This window comes from Ictidomys tridecemlineatus, chromosome 1 (genome assembly GCF_052094955.1).
Source record: "Ictidomys tridecemlineatus isolate mIctTri1 chromosome 1, mIctTri1.hap1, whole genome shotgun sequence".
Taxonomy (NCBI): domain Eukaryota; kingdom Metazoa; phylum Chordata; class Mammalia; order Rodentia; family Sciuridae; genus Ictidomys; species Ictidomys tridecemlineatus.
This window is the reverse complement of record NC_135477.1, coordinates 78,095,545-78,105,045: the sequence shown is the minus strand read 5'-3', so window position 1 is coordinate 78,105,045 and position 9,501 is coordinate 78,095,545. Positions and strand designations below refer to the sequence as shown.

Genomic DNA, 9,501 nt, shown 5'->3' with positions numbered 1-9,501 from the left:
CACCTCAGGATCCTGAAGCCATTGTATAGAGAGAGAGAGTTGGGGGCTCCTCTTCAGAAATTTATGTGTGCGTGTGTGTGTGTGTGTGTGTGTGTGTGTGTGTATGTGTGGTGCTGGGGGTTGAACCTAGGGCCTTGTGCATCTGAAGCAAGCACTCTACCAACTGAGCTATATCCCAAGCCCATTAAATATATTATTTAATGTGCCAGGGATGAGAACATTCCATTAGGGAGATAATCCCAGATGCATGGGCATCCTACACACTCAGAGAGGCCTCGAGTACATCTCAGCCACACCTCACAGCCTTCCGCTGGCCAGTTTGACTCTCTGCTGGCTCAGGGCTAGTATGTGAAGAAAGCAGCCCTGTTAACTTCATCTTGCCCCCAAACAGAGGTTATTATTTCTACATGTGTGGACTGGGAAGCCCCCTGAGCCCTCTGATCTCAGTTCCCTTACCCTCAAAATTGGACCAGTGAGAGATCCCAGGAGGTTTGGATGGTTAGTGAGGCTGATCAGATCCACACTACAAGCAGTGCTGGGTTTTGGGGAAGTGCCTGCTGCATGCTCTGTTGTCATTAAACAAGTGTCCTAAGACTTGCAAGGGCAATAGGCAGCAACATCAGAAGGGGTTACAGAGGCTTGCCAGAGATAGCAGGTGGGGCTCAGGTCGGTAGAGAGGATAGAGGCCAGGCACCCAAGAGGCTGAGCATTGAGAATACCTTAGCCACAGCTACAGACCCAACCTGTAAGTGGTGAGGGGTGGGCACTGGATGTCTGAGCAGACCAGGAACTGACAAATGCTCCAAAAGACACCTGAGATTAGAAGTATGTGGGGGGCTGCCCCAGGAAGGTAATAAGGCTTGAAGTCATTGAACCTCCAAGAACAGAGGTCATGAAATCTGCCTCCATGGATGCAGGAAAAATATAAGAGAATTGGGGAAGTCAACCAAGATAATAGGTGGGATTCCCAGTGGCTGCCCATGGCTCTAGTTTGGCACCTTAGCACATGTGGGGAGAAGGCATGGAAAGGGAAGGGCTCTGATATTGATCAGATCTGGCTCTTCCTTCTTGGTGGGACCTCAATTGGGTCTCTGCCTTCCCTGATCTATATGCTCCATGCTAAGCTTCATCCTTCTGGGGCTCAGGTCCCCATACCATGACTCTTGAGATAGAATGGATACAGGAAATGCTTCCTTTATGAACTCCTTCCTGCATCCAAAGTAAAACTGAATTTTATGATTGTGTAGGTATAAGACATACATAATCCAGGCCACGTTATTATATATACCTTATTATTTATTCCTTTTGATTTTAATATAAATTTCAATTTAAACACTTTTGTGGACACCAGGCATTGCATATATCACCTAATGGGCATATGCCACAGAGAACATGCAGCAGCAACAGTGCCTGTCAGGAGAAAAAGCTGCTCCCTCTCTAGGATCCCTGCCATGTCAGACCTGGGCACCAAGGATTGGTGCAAGTGGACAGGCCTGTGTTGTTGTGGCATGGCTGAAATAATTCACCCGGTCAGTCTTGAAGCAGAACAAGGACCTTTATTTGCCAGTGGCCAAAGTGTAGAGACCAAATTGTCTCTGCACCCTGTGACCCCCACCAGGGTCTAGAGCATTCCTTTTATAGCCCAAAACAACAAGCAAAGTAAGTCAAAGCAACCTGAGTAAAGGTACATTGCACAGGAATTAAAGATAACATTTTTTCTTTTTTTTTTTGTTTCATGTTATGTGTTGCCAAACAAGATGTACTAAGCATGAGGAGCAGGCTTTGGGAGATGCAGGTGTGGGCTTTTGAATGGGAGGGGGCTCTTCTTATATAAACCATTGATTCACTTTCTAAGTTAGGTAGAGGGTTGTAATGGCCATGAGTATATATATTAACTTGACTGAAAAAAAAAGTGTTATTTAATGAATTTGACAAGCCAGTTTAAAATCCAGGGGCCAATAAATGATCCTATAAACATTAGGGCTATGGATCCAGTTAGGTCAGTGAGAAGGATAGTTGGCCAGGGATTCCATTCAAACCACCTTTTGAACCAAGACTCATTTTTTTTCTAACTCTTGATTCTGTTTTTGAATGTTTACCCTTACTTTGGCCATGGAACTTTTGATGATTCCAGACTTATTAGCATAAAAGCTTTAGGCCTCTCCTAAGGCCACACAAAGCCTCCCTTGTGACATGAACAAGGCATGTAAGTCCCTCCTGTTTTAAAGTACCTCTTCAGCCAGAGATTGAACTTGGTCATATAGGTGGTCAATAGCTTGTTCTAAATGACCTAGGTCTTCGTTTATCTCAGGTTAGGGAGGTGAGTCCTTTTATTAGTGCTGCAGTTCCCATCACAGTGGATCTTGCCGTGCTTAATCCCACTAGGGCTAGAATGAGGAAATAAGCTACTCTTTTGACTCAGTGACCTTCACCTTGAAGTTCTCCGGTTGAAAGAAGATGAGTTCCCTCTGGCCCACTATAGGCACAAATCTGAGGCAATACATGTATAATAATGCAAATACTTGGGGAATGGTCTCGGGGAATATAGCAGGCCAGTCCAGTATCAAAGCAAATCAGGTCTCATTGAGGGAAAAAAATAGGACACAAAGTAGGGTTTCCAGTGATATTATAAGAGCAAACATCAGTGGGGAAATTGGATAGCACATTTTTAATGCCAGGGAAGACAAGGCTGGTGGCATTTCCTGACACATCTCCTAGGGTAAGTTTTGGTCCTGGGTTAACAGAAACAGAAACATTAGCCTCTGTAGGGGCTCCAGAGTGGAACCCAACCCTATATAGTAAAGGGGTTTAGACTTGAGAAATAGTCACCAGTCATTTGCCAGTCCAGACCAGCTCACCTGGTCAAGTATTTCCTCACAGTTAATGACCTGGTGGGCGATTGCAGGGTGGGGAACAGATTGGGCTCCCAGAGTTTCCTAGGATGACTGGCTGGAAACCAATGAGTGTGATTTGCCAGGGTTGGGGCTCTCTGGCTGTGACTAGGGAAAAGTGTCTTATAACTCTGCTAGAGGACCCACTGTCCTAGGGCTCAGGGGGTATTTCCACTGTCAAATCTCCTCTGATAAAAATGGATTCCCCGGGTATACCCAGTTTGGATTTTGTAATGGATGGATTTCATTATCTTAACCTTTAGAGTGACCTCTTCCTTCCAGATTGGGAGCCAAGTGGTGTCATTAGGTCCCCTCAGGATAAGTGGCTGTGGTAACAATAGCCAATGGGGACAACAATAGTGAGAAGGGTCATTGAAACATTTGAGTTTCCAATTGTCTGGGGTAGGTTGCCTGGAAATATATATATATATATATATAATCAGCAAATCTCAGGTCTGTCCCTGAGCTCTTTCCATGGTATATTCCAATGGCAATGAGGTTTGGCAGCTCAGACCTCATAGCATAGTCTGAACAAGAGAAAAACACATTTTTAACATTTTTTTAGTCTTATCTTTAGAGAATGGTCAGGGGTCTCTGAGGGCTGTCCATTTTTCTGCAGGAGACACCTTTGCTGTCTTGACTTGGATGTGATGAATCCATTCTGTGAGTCCCTCTGCCTTTATGGCCATTGGGGAGTCAGGATGACTGAGTAAAGTCCCCTCCATCTTGGCTTTTGTCCTTCTTTCTGGAACCGTTTGACATAGATATAGTCTCCTGGCTGGAATAGATGTTGGATATCAGTGGTCTCTCAGGGCTGGTTCCCTTGAAGGAATTTATGAGCTTCAAATTGAATCCTTGGAGAGAATTAAGGTAGTTTATGAGAGACTGGCAGCTAATCTCAGCCAAATGAATGTCAGTTACCCGAGGAAGCAAGGGACGGGGTCTCCTATATATGATCTCAAAAGGAGACAAATTTCTTTATAAGGAGTACATCAGGCCCACAATAGAGCAATAGTTAAAAGTGTTGGCCACTCAGCACTGGTTTCTAAAACAAATTTACTGGGGGTACTCTTTAAGATCTAGTTCATGTGCTCGGCTTGTCATGAGCTTTGTGGTAAGCACATGAAGTTTCCAGTTTATATTTAAGGCCTTTGATATTCCCTGTGCTGTGGCCACAGTAAATGCCAGTCCATATATTTATGACAGCTGGCAGTCCATAGGGAGGTACAATTTCATTAAGAAGAAATTTTGTGACAGTCCAAGCAGTTTCATTTTTAGTAGGGTATGCTTCTGGTCAACCTGAGAAAGTATCTATAAAAACCAGGAGATATTTATAATCATTATAAGGAGGCTTTACCTCAGTGAAGTCAACTTCCCAATGGTCTCCAGGTCAGTCACCCTGTTTTTGGCCCCAGGTCGTGTCCACCTTTCTTGTTTAACATTTTCTTGTTGGCAGGCTGTACATTGCACAGTGATGTCTTGAGCTGCTTGTTTTAGTCCTGGCATGTAGTAGGTTTTAGACAGAAAATCAGTTAATTTGTTATTTTCCCAATGAGTAATGGCATGCAAATCTTATATTAATGATTTGATTTAGGGTCCAGGACACTATTAGTCTGAAAACAGGCAAAGTCCACCAGCTATCTAATTTTGGTCCCTCCTTTTCTTTAGTCTTCTCTTCTTTTGGGTGATAGTGTGAAAGGGAGGAAGGCAAATCCTAGGGTATAAAGCCAGACCAACTTTGTGGCTGGCTCAAATTCTTGGGCCACTTGGTGAGCCATCTCATCCGCAAAATTGTTGCTCCAAATGACTGGACTCTCCTTTTTAGTGATCCTGGCAGTGCCTGATGGCCACCTGTTTAGGTAACCAAACTGCTTCAAGTAGGGCTAATATCTCATCTTTGTTATTTATGGACTTTCCCTCAGCAGTTAGTAATCCCACTCCTTATAAATGGCTCTGTGCACATGTAAGATAGCAAAAGCATACCGGCTGTCCATGTACATGTTGATTTACTTACCTTTGGCCCACCTCAAAGCCTGTGTCAGGGCAATTAGTTCTGTTTTCTGTGCAGAGGTACCTGCTGGCAGCACTTAAACCCAAATAACTTCTTTTTCTGTTGTGACCATGGCTCCAGTCCTTTGAGTCCCATTTATGACCTGGCTGCTTACTATCCACAAACAGGATGGCTTCAGTCTGAGTCAGAGGGACATCAGTCAAGTCAGCTCTTCCTGAGCTCACCTGGTCAAGTATTTCCTCACAGTTATGAATGTGCTCACAAGGGTCATCTTCTGGCATCAGAGATGCAGGATTAAGAGCCCATGCCAGGGCAAAGGTGAGTCAAGAATGGTCAAGCAATGGATTTTGGTATTGAATAATATGACTATTAGTTATCCATCTATCTGGTTCACTGTTTAGGAAGTGTGAGGTGGTTGCCATGAGAAATTGTCCCAAAGTTAACTTTTTGGCCACCCTAATTGAATCTTTTCCTGGGTCCTAAATCCTGGGTGAGAACCCCCTTGGCAACTCTTCAATGTTGTGCCACAAACAAATTGAAGGGCTTGGTGACATTGGGCAGGGCCAAGGCAGGGGCCTGTGTTAGGACTTCTTTGATGGCCTCAAAAGCCTGATGTTCTTTGCCCATTTTATAGAACCAGTTCCTGCTGTGGCTTCAAACAAAGGTTTTGCCAATTCCATGAAGGAAGCAATCCACAACATATAGTATTCTACCACTCCCAGGAATTCAAGACCTATCATTTTGTGGTGGGACTGAGTATCTGAATAATGGCTTGTTTTAGGACCCCTGACAACTGTCTGTGCCCTTTTTCTTATTGTGTAACATAAATAAATTACTAAGGGATGGCATAATTGGGCTTTCTTGGCAGAAACTCAGTCTCTCAGTCTTGGAGGTATTTTAAGAAATCTGCAGTGCCCTCTAGAGAGTCCTTTGCAGCCAGCAGCAAATCATCTACATACTGTAACAAAATTAGTTCAGGATGAGTTAGTCTGAAACTTTGTGAGTCCTTTTGTAGAATCTCACACGAATAGGTGGGTGAAGTTTTGAATTCTTGAGGTAGGCGAGTCCACGTTAGTTGAGTAGAGCCTTGTATTTCTGGGTCTGACTATTCAAAAGCAAATATAAGTTGGCTGATGAGCACCAAAGGTATAGAGAAGAAGGCATTCTTAAAATCTAAAACAGAATAAAGTAGGTGCTGAGGGATAATAGGCTTAAAATTACACAGAGGTTGGCCACAGTAGGATGAATAGTCTCAACTTGCTTGCTTACCTCTCGGAGGTCCTATACCAGTAATTACTCACATCCTCCTGGCTTCTTTTTTGAAAATATTTATTTTTTAGTTGGACACAATATCTTTATTCATTTATTTTTATGTGGTGCCGACGATCAAACCCAGGGCCTCGCATGTGCTGGGCAAGCGCTCCACTGCTGAGCCACAACCCCAGCCCCTCCTCCTGGCTTCTTTACAGGCAGGAACAGTGTGTTCCAGGCGGACTTGCAGGAAGTCAGTATTCTGGCCTCCCGGAGTCAGCATATGTGAGGAGAAATTCATTTTCGAGCCTGGAAACTCATGGGATATCTATCTCATTTTACTCTCACCTTTTGTGCCGAAGATAAAAGTTTTTACAACCACTGGAGGGTGGTGTTGAAATTGTTAAAATTGTTAAAGGCCTGGATGTCCTTGTTCAGTCCATACATCAAGATATTTTTGTTTCCAGCAGTTCAATAGTTCAATTTCTTTGGGAGAGTGATTGGGGAGTAAACATATATTCATCACTGAGCAGTATTACCACTAAGAGCTGCTAAGCTAGTCTGAGAGAAAGAGTTGTGCCTATAGGAGAAAATGAGATAACAGCACCCAATTTTCAGATGAGATCACATCTTAAAAGGATAAATTGGCAGTCAGGGACAACAAGAAAAGAATGTGTCACTGCCTTTGTTCCCAGGTGTACAGTCCTTTTGGTGGTCATTGGGTAATGTTTGATGTTTCCTATTGTGCCTTTTCCTATTGTATGGTGACTTTTCCCCAGGGTCTATGGGAGAGGTGAGGACAGAATATCCTGCTCCGATATCAATTACAAGATTAAGAATTTGGACCCCTATCTTGGCAATTACCATGGATGTGCTCATGGAGGTTGAGAGATATTGAGCCCTGGCTCCTTCATTCATCAGCCTCTGAATCAGAGGGGAAGGCCATGGTGAGAACCACCTAGGCTCTGTTCTTGCTCTTTTTTGGCCTTTAATTTAGGACAGTCCTTTTTCCAATGTTCATGTTCTTTACACCAGCCACATCAAACTTTCCCTAATGGGGTTTTCTTTCCTTTTGGATTTCTGTTCCTTTGATCTGACTCTGAACTGGTTTTTCTGGACTCTTGGATAGTGGTCAGCAAGATTTTAAACTGGTATTTTGCAGCTTTCTCAGCTGCACTGTCATGATTGTTAAAACCTTCTGGGCCACCTTGAGTAGTTGGGAAGAATTCATGCCTGCAAACCCTTTGAGTTTTTGGAGTTTTCTGCAAATATCTGGAGCTGACTGAGAGACAAAAGCCAAATTTATGGCCTGAGCATTTTCTGGTGCCTCCAGATCAAAGGGAGTGTATGTCCTGAAAGTATCTTTCAAACTTTTAAAAAACAAACATGGAGCCTCTTTGGGTCCCTGGAGTACCTCAGTGGTTTCAGAAAAACTGATGGGCTTTTTTAGCTGCCCCTCATAGCCCTACAAATAGGTGCGGGTGATAGGCATCCAAGTGTGCCTGGCCCACATCAGAATTAGGGTCCCAATCTGGATGGTATCAGGAAGGGCATCCTCTAGCAGTTGTCACCTCAGCTTTGGTGCAATGAGCAGCCTCAAGAAAAGCTTTGCTGGCCTCTGTCCTAATGTGGTCCTTGCTCTTCAGAGGTGAAAAGAGTTAACAAGAGTTGTTGGGCTCTGTCTTGCTCTTTTTTTGCCTTTAATTTAGGACAGTCTTTGGACAGTTGTTGGCAATCATCCCAGGAGGGGTGATGAATGTGAAAAATAGACTCAAAGAGAGAAGTGAGAGTTATGGACACTCTGAAAGAGGAAGAAGAAGGAGATAAAATAGATCCAGGGTAGGACACATGGGAATGTGCAGGGGTCTGGGGCCCATGAGAATTATATGGGGAGTGGCAAATTGTCCTCACCTGAAGGGGGCAGAACAGGAGCCAACAGATGCCACGGAGGCTGTTGTAGATCTGTGCCTTGCATTTTATCCTGTTTTTGGCAATTCTGGGAACCCTGCCACCCTGTAGAGCCAGAATCTTGGCCAACTATGTCACTTCCTTAATACACCACAGCAGAGGATTTAGAACCAAGTCATTGGTCTATATATGGGAACTGATCAGGATGGCCAGGCCTACAAATTACCACATTCCAGACCCTCTGGTCAGCATGGGGGTCCACTGAACCACACTTAGCCATTCCACATTGAATGTGGGCCATTCCAACTCACACAGGGTCTGGAGGTGTCCCAGTGTCAGGCATACCCCATAATCATTGTGGAACCCAGATGAGAAAATTTTTAACATACATTCTAGTGGAATCAAATGTTGAAACTGATTAGATCAGAAATAGAAAGTTAGAGATAAGAATTTGATGAGACACCAAGTGTGACTGGAGTCTGAAGTTGGCATATCAGCCAGTCACTGATGGATCTGATCTGTCAAACTAAAAGGAAAGTAGGTACTGGGATGGACAGTCAGATGAGAACCAAAAGTCACTGACAGATGGAGACAAACATCAACAAAACAAGAGTTGTACACTCTCTCCTCCCAGATTTCAGACTTTGACATTGTCTATTTACTGGATTTCTGGGCCAAGCCAGGAAACACTCTGCTACTGAGAGAATAAGTGAGGTACCTTCAAACACATGCAGTTCCATGTCATCTTCCATGGGCAGGCTTGAATCAGTCACTGCAGTGGGTCCAGACAATTGCAATGCAGAGAGATCCTACAACTTGAGAGGGAGGGTGCCCCTCTCTGGGTCCAAGGATCCAGGATCCCTATGTGCCCAAGAGCCACAGCCCTGACTCCAGTGATCTCACTGAGGGGTCTAAATATTGTGGCACATTTTTATATCTATAAATGACAGCAGAATGCATTACAATTCTTATTACATATATAGAGCATAATTTTTCATATCTCTGGTTGTATACATAGTATATTCACACCAATTCGTGTCTTCATACCTGTACTTTTGATAATAATGATCATCATATTCCACCATCATTATTTACTGTATGCCCCCTCCCCTTCCCCTCCAACCCCTCTGCCCTATCTAGAGTTTATCTAATCCTCCCATGCTCCCTCTCCCTATCCCACTATGAATCAGCCCCCTATATCAAAGAAAACATTCAGCATTTGGTTTTTTTGGATTGGCTAACTTCATTTAGCATTATCTTCTCTAACTCCATCCATTTACCCGCAAATGCCATGATTTTATTCTCTTTTATTGCTGAGTAATATTCCATTGTGTATATATGAAATAATTTACCAGGTTCAGTCTTGAAGCAGGACAAGGAACTTTATTTGCCAGTGGCCAAAGGGTAGCTACCAAATTGTCTCTGCACCCTTCTACCCCA

General features: G+C 43.7%; 1 long non-coding RNA gene across 1 annotated transcript; it reads right to left on the bottom strand.

Annotated features, from left to right (window-relative positions):
• Positions 1-1,536: 1,536 nt before the first annotated feature.
• Positions 1,537-8,771, bottom strand: LOC144376249 (uncharacterized). The gene is made up of 2 exons (XR_013436487.1): positions 4,249-8,771; positions 1,537-3,745 (listed from the first exon to the last, which is right to left on the bottom strand). It is a non-coding gene; the product is annotated as an uncharacterized LOC144376249 (long non-coding RNA).
• Positions 8,772-9,501: the final 730 nt, after the last annotated feature.